The sequence below is a fragment of the Drosophila guanche genome, unplaced genomic scaffold (assembly GCF_900245975.1).
Source record: "Drosophila guanche unplaced genomic scaffold, DGUA_6, whole genome shotgun sequence".
Taxonomy (NCBI): Eukaryota; Metazoa; Arthropoda; class Insecta; order Diptera; family Drosophilidae; genus Drosophila; species Drosophila guanche.
In genome coordinates this window covers 8,409,132-8,423,271 of record NW_022995746.1, presented here as the reverse complement: position 1 = coordinate 8,423,271, position 14,140 = coordinate 8,409,132, and the positions used below count along the sequence as shown (strand labels likewise).

At 42.5% G+C, this 14,140-nt stretch overlaps 1 protein-coding gene across 3 annotated transcripts in view; it reads right to left on the bottom strand.

Moving 5' to 3' along the window:
- Positions 1 to 14,140, bottom strand: part of LOC117582552 (putative neural-cadherin 2) — a 171,312-nt gene that overhangs the window by 36,660 nt on the left and 120,512 nt on the right. The gene's annotated exons all lie outside the window — the stretch shown is intronic.

The window sequence follows — 14,140 nt, the reverse complement described above, 5'->3', positions numbered from 1 at the left end:
CTGTTAAGCAGCTACCAGGACTCAGCTCTAGTTTTAAGTGAGCCTGAGGCAAGGTGCGGCCCAAATCCTAGCAATTAGATGCCAAACTTCTCTCTCTTCGTCTCCCTCTTTGGTTGTTGTTGTTGTCCATTTAGAAATTCTCAAACGCTCTTCAAACAGTTGGCAGTCAAGTGGGGCCCAGCTACAACAGTTAACAGCCATTAGCCAACTTTGGACTGGGCCCAAACAAAAGGCTGTCCAAGCAGCGCCAATTAACGCACACAGAGCGCGATCCTCAGGAGCTCCAAAGTTCCGTTCGGGAGCTTAGGAAAATGTGCCCAAGGAGCCAGCGAGGCAGCCACAGCCTTGACCTTTATCCGGAGGCGTAGACAAACTCCTTGTTGCCGCTGCCTTAGCCGTTGTCGTAGCTGTGGCCCCTAAATATTTAATTGTTTATGCCATAAGGGGTAATGGCTTAGCCCCTCCCTGTCCGACTCTCTAAATGTACTTTAACATATTAGCCCCGCGTTCTCTGGAAGAGAATTTTAATAGACAGCCATCTCCATCGCAGAGATAGAGAAGACGGAAGTGCGTACTTTTGTGTGGCCGAAACCATTAAAGCCAAGGCACAGTAATTAGTGACTCAATTGGTTCGCTCTGGCGCTGAGAGCCGCGCTTACAAATGGCCCGCTTCCGACTTTGATGGGTTATTGGTGGTTTTGTCATAAAACCCGCAAGCCCACGGCCCCATAGCCCCATGGCGCTGGCACAAGCTGGCCAAATCAATTGGCAGCCAACTGGCGTCCTCAAATATGAATAAACGTCGGGAAGAGAGCTGCAAAAGAAAACCACGCTTGGGGGAAATCGAGGTCAGAGAAATTAGCGTCAGTCCTGACCCATCCACCAGCTCTATAATCCCCAGCCACGCAATTTATGCAAATTTATGCAACTCGGAAGACCGACTGCCAGCTGCTGCCTTGATCCATGTAACTCGTGGAAATTTAAGTCGGCAAAGAGCATTTTTTCTTCATCTGCCTTTTGCCTGCCAAAAAGTTAAACATGCTCATTTCTTAACTTTTCTTTGACTCGACCAAAAGACGGGCTCAATGCAGGCACAAATTTTGAAATTGCACTTTTCCGCCCCAAGATGGGGTCTTGCGAAAAAGAAAGAAAAAAGGAGGAAAAACTGTTGCCCAGCCCCGGCGGAAATACAAAAGCATAAACTTTCCGGCCAAGAAACCAACCGCAGCCTCTTCTGCGCCCACAGCTGAGTTGAGTGGAGTGGAGTGGAGTCGAGTGGCGGCCCCGACATTTGAAAGCGCCAAAATATAAAGCGCAAAATGTGGCGGAAGTTTAATGAATATAAACTTGCTCGATCCCACAAACCGGTCCCAAAAGACTACCAGTGCGGGTGGCAGTGGGTAGGAAACAAGTAAATTAGTTGAGTTTACTCCCAAGAAAATGAATGAAAGAAGGAATGAAGCGAAAAAAGAAGCGAAATGAAACGAAAGAAAGAACAAATGAAAAAGAAAGGAAAGAAATATGATATCCGCAAATGAAACTTGGATGACAACTTTATGAGTGGGTTTCGAGCCAACGAAGCTCAGCGGGATATCGGAATGTTTATCTTTTGAAAATGGTCTCTGGTAAAGCAGTTGGACACCTGGGGCGCTGCAAGAAAACTACATAACGTTTACCATAAGTAGATCGCTTGTTGCTAGAGGGAAAAAGCTTTTGCGCAAATTGTCTGCTTTGGGATTTTTCTCTACACGTTTTTAGTTTTGAAAGTAATATGTGTTTGTTTGGTGTATAATAAGAAACAAAATAGTTTTCAATGATAGTAGAATTTGTGGACTGTGTTATTAACGTTTAAGTGTATAATATTGGCGGCTTACAGGTTAAGTTACAACGATGGTTAATCGAACCTCGCACTTGCGGCGGCTAACCGATTTGGTTTTTGTTGTTTGCGACTAAAATTTTCAACTGAATCAATTCAAGTTCAACAAGAAGAAGTCGAGCAAAAGGGAATTGAAAGATCACCCGATAAGACGATCCAATGCAAAAACGGTACACATCGATGTGTGCGTGTGCAGCTGCGGGTTTCGGCTATACGTGTGAGAGCGTTACAGTTAGGTTTTGGGCACAAGCAATAACATCACAGCTGTGCGCGTAAAAATAGGTGCTTAAGAAGCACAATACAATTATGAGCATATAAATAGTGCAGATAATAACATGAGTGAACTAATCGACAACTAAAATTTAGCGGCACCACCCAAAAACAGTTTTGACTTCTACTAATTCCAAACTGCATTTGACAATTATATTATCTAAGAAATTAGAAGAGGAAGCTCAAGTTCTTAAGGGGTCACCAAAGATGCAGGCTTGGGGGATGGTAGATAACTTTTCTTGTTGTTGTTCCTGTTGCTGCTGGCAATTGTTGTTTGTTTCGCAGTTGTTGTTTGAACAAATGGTAAAAGTTGTCGCTTTGTTTTCACAATTGTTGACGTGCAATTCAAATGAGTTAACAGCGCAAAAAGTGAGTGACCCACATCGCCGGCCATAGCCAACAACAGCTGGCAAACAGCTACAAACAGCTAAAAGCGGAGAGGAAAAATATAAAAAAACATTTTGTATGTATGAAAAAACATGCAAAAAATTGCAAGTTGTAAAAACACGAGAGAAGCCCGAGACCCAACAAGCTGGCAACATGTGTATATCCGTCATGCTGTTGTTGTTGTTGTTGTTTGTTCTTTCTGTGGATGCTGTGCAGAGTTGCAGAACAACAAAGTGAATAAAGACAGATGGATCCGAGGGGCTGTTTTTGGAGTTGGGGAAACAATTATAACCAGCATTTCCGTTAAGAGTGGCAGATTGCCTGTTGCAGAAATTGCACTTCACATAACTAGAACGGAAAGGCTACCTCTTAAAGGTTCATTGATCCTAGAATGGTATTCGGATTTAATTTAATTAAGATGTGCTAAAACAAAAGAATATTCAATATTTCGCCTACTTCAAGCTCCTTTCAGGACTGGTCTTTGTGTAAAATCTATTGTAGGGAAATAAATAACCTGCACTCCTGTAATGATGAGCATCTTTAATGGTTGGAATATAATTTCTTCTGCTGTAGTAAAGCGTTTCGAACCTTTACTTAAATTCATAATACCGTCTTAGTTCAAGAGGCATACCCTAACTCCATTGTAGTTGTTGCTACGGCAACGTGCTTCACGGTGGAAAATGTTTGCAAATCAAGCTGAGGTGGTATTCCTTAAGCTGCTTGGGGGCTGGGAGCTAACTCTTCAACAAAATTGCACCTTAAGAACAACTTGGCAAACGCATCAAATGCGCTCAACAATTCAATTAGCGAAACATTGTAAGACGTGCCAGACGAGCAGAAAGTCTGGCTGTACCCACCCATTCCGCCCCTGCGGCATCGGATTACCGCAGGAAAAGTGGGGAAAATGGAACTTTTACAAGTTGCAGCGCGGAAAACTTGGAGCAGAGTAAACAAATGAAGCGCCAAATATGCGCGTACACCAAATAATCAATCGAGGAACCCAAGAACTTGAATAAAATGTAATTAATTACATTCGGTTTTCCTATTTTTTTATTTCTCTGATGTTTCAAGATGTCTCAAGAGTTTCGAAAAGTTTTACCGAGAACCAAAAGTAAACTGTTGGCCAAGAGCCTGGGATTAGGATCCTTCTGCTCTGAATATTAGATGTAGGCACCGAGTCAGGCACAGAGTGCAACGAGACCGCAGGGAACTGTGCCAGAGATTTGTTGAAATTGTTCTCGTTTAGCATTTCCTGTGCTTAAGAGATTTTCTCTGCTCCACACCTTGATTCAGCACTGTTGAAAGGCTCAAAATTGCAATCTCTGTCGAGAGTTTCTTCGTTTGTTAATTTGTCTAAAACTTGGGGCAAAAGTCGAATTAGTTGGCAAATCCTCTCCTTAATTGTTACAAAGCCAAAAGTAATTTACAATTATTGTTGCCAGAGACATTATTCATTTTCTAATGCATTGATTAATCAGTGTAGAATTGCAGTGTTCTAAGCCATCCATATTAAACTGCACTTATTATCCCTCACATAAAATTCCATTTGAATGAAATGTCTGTAATTTAAACATGATTATATCCCTAGCAACAATCAAAGAATTGTCTGTTGATATTGTGACCTATAATCGTATTATTATAGAAACGTGTCGGGGATGGACAATCGACGGGACATGTCACGTGGCCATCGGAGGCTCGGATCGGCTTACATTTAATAATAAAATAAATATACTAAAAAGACAGCAATATATTTTATATGTGGAAAATAAAATTGTCGTTTTTTTGTGTGTTTGGTGGTGGTTGGGGCACTTGAGAGGCGTTTGGGCAACGACCAAATAACTAACCACAAGTGGAAGTCACACACAAACAGTCATTCCGCAACCAGACAGGACACTAGAGTAGGAGGAGGAGAGAGGAGTGAAAGCAGGCCCCTCAACAATAGAGTAGTAAGTGAGAAAATAACATTTTAGCTTTTCCTAGGACACTGGTTCGTGACAGGCTCACGATGGGCCCCCATTCCCATTCCAATTCCGCTTTCATCTGCCTGTCTCCTGTCACTCAGCAATGCTCTTGGTCTTTCCACTGAATGTATGTACATACATACATACAAATGTACTGTAGATTTGTACTTCTATTTGGAATCGTATATATAAATATTTCCTTTCTGCTACTTGAGCTCCTTGTGCAGTGTTGTTGCCATTTTTTTGGAGTATTTATCGTGCTTTTATTTTGTCAACATTCTCTCGTTTCTGGCCAAATGAAAATAAATTCAAATGATTTATTTACGAGCATTTGATTTATTTGACTTTCGGCATTTGCTTTTTTCTCCCAACATTTTCCTTTACCGTATTGCAGCAATCCACACCCGAGTACCCGTACCCACTCACCAACCCGAATACCCACATGAAAATTGTTTTGTATATGCTCAGAATCGTTTTTCGGTGGCACCGGCCTAAACATTTATTTTATGCGCAATGTTTATTTGATTTCCTTTCTGATTTCTGATTTCTGTTGCCTTATTTTTGTTTGCAGTGCATTTGCGCTGCGACAGTCAATAAAAAAATTGCAGTGTATATTCTACGGTTTTTTTATTGGTACAGGGCTGAGAATTTTCACACACGTTATAGGTCAATGGAATGAAGGCAGGCACGATAAATCGTTGAATATTTCGACAGGCATGCAATGGAATGACTGCTGCTCGGTGCTTGATGGCATTCCCAATGAAATTAAAATACAGAATCTAATAAAAATTCCGCATGCTGTCTGTCTCTCTATATGAAATATTACTAAATATATTTGTTTGCATTTCTAATAATTTCTAATTTCCAACAGTGTTTGCAAAAGTAAATTCTACAAAAATTGCCTAATTGGCGTATTTTTGTAACTTTATTGGACGCACATCAAAGCCAACTTTCAAGGCCAGCGTGTCAGAAAAACTTTCAATAAGGAAACCTCATCAACTTTCAAGCCATTTATTGGCTTTATTTCTGTGTTTGCAGAACCCTGAAACTGAAAGCCAAAGAAAAAACTTGACTCGACACGAAACTGACACTAAGCAAACGACCAAGACGACTGGGAAAAGTGCTGGAAACTTTTTTGTTTGGTGCCATTTCTATTTGGTATTATTTATCTAATGGCATTTGTCGTCGGGCATAAGAAAATAAATAAATATATCCATCTGGAGAGCGTGGACCATGTGGACAACGTGGACCCTCGCAAGCTCAAGTGTTTATGATATTTTGATTTTATTTCGTATGAAGTTTTGGTCCCAAAAGTTGGTCCTTCCTGGCACCCAACGCGCGTTCTCATCCCCAGCCATCATCAACAGCATGCATTGATAATAATGACGCGCTCCTTATATTCGTAAGTGTGCTACATACAGCATTTTGTCATGTGACATACACATTTTGTTCTCCACGACTTTTCTCGTGAATGATAGTGGATGGGTGGGCGTTTCGTTGGAGGGTAGGCGCAATAAAAACGCCTCGTCTGGCACATTTTTGTCCAAAAAAAACTTTCTTTTATGAAGATTAAAAATGACAAAAGCGCAATATCGAAGGGGAGTATGTGGAGGGACAGGCCAGGCCAGGGCCAGAGTTCAGGCTTTTTGGCGGCCTGCTGATAAGCGTCAAGGACACCCACTCCAAGGCATTCTCATTCGCTCATTCAAGTGGGTGTCACGCATAAATTTCATAAATATAAGCGTCATTATTTCTGCTTCCCGGTTTTGCGGCCGACACTCCCTAAGAGGGAAGATGGAGCTAAAGACTGTAGATGGAGACTGTAAGTGGAGACTGGAGTTGGAGACGCATGAGCATCCGCCACGCCCTCAGCACTTTGTCACGTGCCGAAAGTTGTGTATGCCCTATCGGTGGCACTATCACTGCCCCTGCCTCTGACTTAAGAGAAATTATGTTTACGAATAGAGATGGCATGTACAGAGGGAATTACTGTGCCAGATGAGGGAAGATTTTTAAAGAGAGACACGAAATAGACTGATTTTAGGCAGAATTTAGTCAGCAGAATGGTTATCATTCATTCTGACTCATTCTCCACTCATTATCGCATTCCTCAATTCCAAGATCGCGCTCTTCACACCCCCAAAAACTTGTATCATCGATGGCGGCAGAGTGGTAATGTCATCGCGAACGAGAGTATCGCGGGATGGCTGTTGCCAACTGCTGTGGCCTGACAGTCAAAGTGACATCAATCAATGCGGCATGCCACGCCCCTAATGCGTTCACACACATACTCAGCCACTCATTCTCACACAGACACTCGTGCACACACACCCACACATGCAAGCTCACACGGATACAGTCTCATGCTCACACGTTATCAGCAATGGAGCATGTAATGTCGATGCCATTGTGCGTTTGCTGTTGTTTGCTCGTTATATCAGGGCTTGAACTTGGATTGGAGCCGAGAGTGGTACTGTGGGAGTGGTAGAGTGGTTTATGGGACACTGTCTGGGCACCACGTGGCGTATGAGTGTTGGCGTCGTCAATTGATTGACGACATGACAGAGGGGAAGGGAGCACCGAGAACCGGAGTCAGGACTCGCAAGTAAATCAATTATGGTGGAACAAAAGTTTCACATTATATTGCCTTGACAAATTGCTGTTTGTTACTCAACTTGAGCACTTTTGTGCGGGGGTATCATTAAAAAGTTGCAAAGGATTGCTGCGATTTCGGGCACACACACTTGTGCCTCTCGTGCCTCTTATCAAGCACAAGACATCCATAAATTTGTCAGTTTTGTGCGGATATCTTCACTTCAAAATCAAATTGCTGTCGCAAAGTAAACAAATTTTTTAATATATGTTCCCCGCAACAAGAGTGAGGAGAGAGCCAGATCAATAAGCTAGATAGTATAAGTGGCAGGGACGGATTCTTGGCGCACTTTGGCAAAAGGCTTTTTACGACCGGACCTTATTTACATTATGTCCTCTCAGATTTATTTGCCTCGATTTCCCCAGTCTTTACAAAACGCACCCATAAATATGCAAATTTGGTTCCGCTTGTTTGCAACAAAAAAACGTAATAAACAAATAATTCTCTCGCTCAACAGAAACAGAGAATGTCAAAAGAATACAAATAAATAAAAATAAAAAAACTGAAAAACTCATAAAACTGCATTATTGGGCACTTGAGAGGGATTCAAAAAGGGAAAGGCAGTGGGGACCACTCATCATTGGAGCTGGAAAAGAGAGAAAACCAGGGAGGAAAACTCGTGCAAAGCGACCACAAATCACTTAAACTCGGAACGACTGCAAATCTTTTGCGGAAACTCATTAGTTTTTTTCTGCTGCAACTTTACTTTCTGCAATTCCCATTTCTCTCTCCATTTCTCTACACAGCTGCAAATGAGAAAACTCAAGGGGCAGGACTCCATTTCATTGGAGTTTCTCCTTGAACACTGATCGAGTGAAGAGCTTGATGAGTGAACCTTCATCGCATCTCATGACTGGCAAAATGTATTAAAAATGCATCAATCTGAAGCACATTTGTGTCGAGACTTTTCACTTGATTTGTGTCTCTCTTGGCATCCAATTAATTGTGTATTTTATGGCCTAGAGATAGAACCAGTTACGCAGAGTGCTGTTCCTTTTATTGACTTTAACTAAAGTTAGTTTTATTATTTTATTGGTTTCCTTTTGCCGCTGTGTTTTGCTCTCTTCTAGTCCACTTTTTGATGTCCACCCACTACCAACTACGAGAACGTGCCGCTGTCTTTCAGCCGGGCTAATATAACAAAGAATTTGTCTTGAGGACATGCCATCATTTGGGGCCAATGATTACATTATGCGATAATGTTTCCCCATAAAAGGCTGCAGGGTGACAAACAGATAGTGCAACTGTTTGAGAGGCAGGAGAGGCAGGAGAGGAGAGGCCATTCCGTTTGCCATAATAAGCTGTAAAAGTGACACATACAGTTGACCTGATTTTGCCGCAGCACATTCTTTGTGAGCGTCCTTGCTCCCAGTCCTCCCATTGGCTGCGTGCGTCGTGCTCCTCCTGCTACTCCTCCTCCTTGGCTTAATCCAACTTTAAAATTATACACTAACGATTCGCACATATACGACTAGTAGATGGTGGTAGAGGGTGGCCCAACAGAGCAAGGATTAAGTTGGAAGCAGTGAACCGTGCGGGCAACTAATGCAGGATCCTGTGCACTCGTCCTTGCGTCGACTACAATCACACATAGTAGCTGGCATATCCCAGGGCTTCCCTTCAGCGCTCGCCAAGTGGCAAATGGGGAAAATGTGCAGCTGGTGGTGTATTTTTCCCTTCCACCAAAATCCATCTACATCGCTTTTTTATTCCGCTGTTGCGCCTTAGTTAGCTGAAACGCCAGCGAAACTACAAAGGCAAAAGCAACAGCTTTTGCGAGCGAGGATGAGCACAAAAGCAACAGCATTGCAATTAAAATGAGGAAAAATAAAGCTTCCAACGGGGCACAAAAAGATTGGGGACATCAAGGGGCCAAAGTAACATTTTTGCAAAATAAATAATCTTTAACTAATCCGTCAAAACGGAGAAAAAAGGAAACCCCGCACGCAGATATTTGCATTGGAATTTGCATTGTTGCGTCTCTAATTATAATATTTATGAATGGAACTCATGGAGAATATTTGTAGATATATGGAAATGTATGTCAAAGCTTGAAGCTGTATTTCTGACTCACAGCTCTACAAATTTGAGTTGTAAATTGGATGGATTCTCCAGCTCCATAGATTTGTTTACCAATTAGTCAAAAATTCTTGCAATCGGATACGTTTTCGCAGCACCATGCCGAAATATACAAGTGGGCCATGCGATTTCGATTTCATCTTCTCTGATGGCTTGAAAAGCAAACGAAGCGAATGGATTTTCTTTTCCTGTTGTTGCGTTTCTGTCTTGATCTGCGATTCGTTGCTTCAACAAATGTTCAGCTTCAAATCATGGTGAGTGTTGTTGAGCAACACCATATGAGATTAAAAGTGAAAAAGACGGGGAAATCTTTTTGGCTCAAGACTCTGAAGATATTTCCTCCCTTCAGCCACATTCCCTTTATCAAAAAAAAAAACGGTGCTCCATCCCTCTGTCCGCTTTTGTGTGTCGTCTGCTCAATTATCTGTGAGTTTATCAAATTGCCTCGAGCTGAATGTGGCAACATGCAGTGCTAATTAAATTTATAAGAATTAATTTGCGAGCAATTTGCGCAGCACCAGACAAAAGTGCCCAAACGTTGCCAGCAGCAACAGCGTGAGAAAAAATAAAGAGAATACAGCGGAGAAGCAGTGAACGAAAATGAGGGAAAGGAAAAATATAACGCCAGTAATAAAGTAAGCAGCGAGTGACTTAATTAGCAGCGAGAGGCGTCCGGAGGCCTCTTACCACTGCCACGGCCTTTTCCCAGGGTGCTTCATCCATCCGAAAAGTTGCACAAACTTATAGCCAAAATTTGAAGTTTTAAAGAGCAACGACACCAGGAAGGATACTGAGAAGAGTCCAACAAGTTGGAAAGCTAGCATGGGGGTGACAATAATTTCAACATGTCTCAAGTTGATCATTAGCATATTTCATAGGCAGGCATAGCCCCATGCCTCCGCTCACACACAGAGCCAAATGACACACAATTTTCCTCGCTGCAGGTCCCCTTTCCTCACTCCTTTACCTCTGCGTTTTCCTCTTGCTTTTACTTCGTGCCAGATGCCTGCTGTGCATCGACATCTTTGACGCGCCCAAAAATGCACTGAGCCGTGTGACCCATTTAGCCAAGTCACCTCCTCCCCATCCGCTCAACCATTCCACTCCACTCCTCACTGCACTGCACTGCCGCCTTAAAACCTCTCCGAGTTTCTGGGGAAAAAAATGAGAAGTTGCTACATGAAACGCTGCATGCATTTGCAGCCACTGCCCTCCCCTTACTCCAGGAATAACAAAAATCTGCTACGTAGTTACCATAAAATTATTTGATGAACGAGCTCCCAGCACAAATTTTTATATTGCCCAAAGGTTGTGTGCAGAAGTTGGCAAAAGTCATAAGTTGGCTGAATTCATTTTAAGCAGGTTTAAAGCTCGCTTTAAGTTTGTGAAACCGAAGAAGAAACTAGTCAAGAATGGCCTCATAAGTAGCCAGGATTATTGGCACGAAGTTGGTCAAAGTTTGTGGGAAAAGTAGCGGCAGAAGTTAAAGAGCTGAATGCGGAAACTTAAAAGAAGTTTTGTGATTGAATTTAACCATTTTGGAAATATGAAGTCTGAATTTAATAACAAATTGTGAGTCTACGATAGCTTATATTTATCTCAATGAATATCCAACCGTCTATTATGTTTCTTGTATGAAACTATAAGCCATTTCAAATAAATGAGAACAAGAAAAAAATATCCAAGGACACCTCTATTATTCAGCCTATGAATCTCGAAGAAATCTCGTCACGTTTCATTTGTGCTTATGAAAACACAACGAAGCCTCGACACGTTTCATTTGGCTTTCTTGGTGGGGTTCTTAAGTAGTTATTCAAAGTGGTAGCACACCCGAGCAGCAGCTGGCACACGAATTAGCCGCCAAATTGGTCGAAAGGGTTCAAGAGGACACGAAACGCTATCATTGCTTCATATTCGAGTTATATTTTCTTACTCTATTTGGCATGTTAATAAACTTGAAAGTGTTGGCCGCCCATTCGCCCCACGGCGAAGCGACCGACGACCACTCACTCAGTCTGTCTATATCCCAGTGCCACGCCCACGCCCACGCCCACGCCCCCTCTCATGCATATGCATGAACCAGCCATGGCTGTAGCATGCTTTCGCAGTTGACTCAGCTGCCCAGTCGAGTGGATGTGGATGCTGCTTCTGGTCTGTGCTCTGTGCTCAGTGTTCTGTGTTCCGCACCTTGTACCGGGTACCGGGAAGCACTCGCCTCTGCCATGGCTATGGTAACATACCAATTAATTTTTATTTATTTTAATGCCTCTCTCTCACTCCCTCGGGGCATAGCACAGTTCCCATTTGCCATTTCCCATTTCGCAACAACCAACAACCAACTCCCAATTTCCCATCTCTCCACTTTCCACTTTCCAGTTACAGTTTTGCCATTTCTGTTTCAGTTACAAATTTATGCATTACTTGCATTTTATTGACCCACTTTATTTCTTTCCCTTTTATTTTGTTTTTTTTCGTGCGACGACAACGACAAAAATGTTGAAATTAAATTTCAGTTTATTTTTACAACTTTATTTTTGGGTTCACCGGAAAACAAAGTAAGCAAATTTTGAACCATAGCATTTCTGTATCCACACGCTGTGTGTTGAATCCTCTAGTTTATTTCATTCTTTACCCCTATAATGGTTTTCATGCAAAGTTCAGTGGCAAAGTTTTTAACAAGAGTCAGAAGTTCGGGGAACTTTTCAGTTCTTTAAGGGTTTTTTGGTATTTTTATTTTTGGACCTGCAACATTCTGAATTCCTTACATTGTTCGCTCTGAAAATTGCTTAGATTTGTTGCTGTCACTTTTCGATGGCTACCTAATTAGAAATAAAGCACGCGATGGGGCCTCAACTCAGACGGGGGAGTATACATGATTGACAAACAGGTGGAAAGGGGTGCCAGGCGCACTTCATTTACAAATCCAAAGCTCAGACAGCTTAAAGGATTTTATTTTCTGCTCATTAATACTGGACTCTGGTCAAAGCTCGCACCAGCTAAAATGCTACAGGACATTCTCATCCTTTTCTTTACCTTCTTCTTTACTTTTTATTCGATGAGTGGTTCATTGAGTTCTTGGGGGCAGGTGCTCCAAGCAAATGCAAAGCGTTCAAGTGGCAAAAAATAAGTTATACAAGTTACAAAGTTTTTCATTGTCTGTCGGCTCACTGAGCGGAACCTCCGTAGAGGCGTGTCAACGCCTTACTTGTGCTAAGAGTGGGCGGGTCTAATTGCGTTGGAGTTTTCTTGTGAGTTGATTAAATTGTTGTCATGAAGTCATCGCTTATTCATTTGCTTTTGCCAAACAACTCTGAATAATTAATCTTGTGTCTCGGCGAAGAGTTTGCACCATGTGTGTGTAAGTCTTAATAGAAATTTAATGAGACATATTTCTACCATCCGCTCTCCTTTACCATGAAAGTTAACTTCAAGTGTATTACTTTTTCTTCACGTACATATTTTTAAGTCCCCTGGTGGTCGAGCTGTTCTTTCTTGAAAAGTTGTGTCCTGCTAAAAAAGTCATGCACATTCTCTATTCCTTCCGCAAAAATCCGCTTTGTTTGAAACTCCACCTGCTGTTGAAATTTCAAGAGCTCCAATCGATTGCCACCGCCAGATATCTGCAATATTTATGAATATTTCGCTCCTCTATGAACATACATAAATCAAATTCGAAAAACTAAATCCAAGGTTTTTTTGCGGCACCGGCTGCTGCTGCTGCTGCTGCTGCGAAATGCCAGAAATGCCCATCCAAAATTGGTTTTAATGAAGCGTGGCCAAAGCCACTTCTTGGCTTTAAATTGATTGGCGTGTGGCAGATGGCGGAGGGCACTGGCGGTCGACTCTTAACCACAAATCGCATTGGAATGGCGCAGCCTGTAATATTTGTGGCATCCGGTTTATCCGCCATCCGCTGCATGAATCTGCTGAGGTGTGAATGCCCCCAAAATGTTATTGGGGCACGTTCGCGAATCGGCTCGTGAGCAATTATATGCAATAAATCACGACTGCTTATCTCATTGGGCGCTTTGCGGGCCACCACTTGAGGATATTGCCAACATGGCTGCCTTTGGCTTACACCCACATCCCTACGGATGTAACTATATGGAGACGTTTTGTTGGAATTGCAGGCATGCGACATGGCTCGCGGCATTGAATTGGTGTAGGGTTACAGCTATTGGGTGGAGGTACATGAAACCATGCATGGACACCGGACCAGACAGATTTACTATCATTTACTTTGGATTATTGTGTGATTTCTCTTGAAGACCAGAAATTTGTCGTGTGCACCCCAATCTGAGCTGATTTCCCCTTTGTTAAACTGGGCTTAACATCTTCCGCCTCTCAGCTTTCGACTCCATTATGCCAGACAATGCTGACACACGAAGGACCCTAATCATAATGCCACGCATCACTTTTTATGTGCCAGCATGTAAAGCCGAAACCTAACGAGAGAGCCACAAAAATAATGGCCCCCGTCTCACAAGTGCAGGTGTGGGTGAGAGAGCAGAGCAAATGAACCCCAAATGATAAATTAAGAGCCACAAGAGAGCCTCACAGAGAGAGGGCAACAAGCAAACAAACAACTCACTAGCAGACGGCCATCATCAGTGCCAGTGGAGCGGAAGTGAAAGTTAAAGTGAAAGCAGTGAAAACTGAAGTGTGAAATAACTGAGATTTGGTGTCACTTTCATTTGTCTGGCTTTTCCCGAGCGGGGTGCCGTTTATTGCGAAATAAACTTGGCATATGTCGCTGTCAGTTAATTATGCAAATACAAATGCAAAAGTCTTGTCTATCGAACCGGAAAACGGGAGCACTCGTACCCGTACCCGTACCCGTACCCGTACGATTACAACTCAAATCAATTAGCAGCGACAGGAAATGGGCAAAGCGAGAGCGGCAGTGGGTGTGTG